Here is a 390-nt window from a genome sequence, read left to right as displayed (position 1 = left end):
ACAGGATGTTGCTTTATGACGTTTATCCCGTAAATGAAATAAGTTTTGGAGAACACTTTGATGGAAGTCTGAATTATGCAACAACATTTTTGTTTTGAGGTAAAGGTTATAAAATTAACAAAAGTTTTCTTCTCTTCACTCACACTGCCAACAGAGCCCCACACTTTTGCATACAACACCCCCCATACACACACCTCCCCCTAAAGCACACCGCTGCCCAAACATCCCCCTGAATTCTTTGACAGCAGCTGCACTGTTGCTTAGCAACGAGGAGGCGAGCAGCGTCATCCAGGGTGTAACGAAGGATGAGGCGAGGAGACGCGTATCTTCCCGTTACTTTGCACAGATCAGAAGGCTCCGTCTGAGCTGTAAGTACACGTATGGTCATAA

The sequence above is a fragment of the Nematolebias whitei genome, chromosome 18 (genome assembly GCF_014905685.2).
Source record: "Nematolebias whitei isolate Nwh7 chromosome 18, NemWhi1, whole genome shotgun sequence".
NCBI classification, from domain to species: domain Eukaryota; kingdom Metazoa; phylum Chordata; class Actinopteri; order Cyprinodontiformes; family Rivulidae; genus Nematolebias; species Nematolebias whitei.
Note: the sequence above shows the minus strand (reverse complement) of the source record.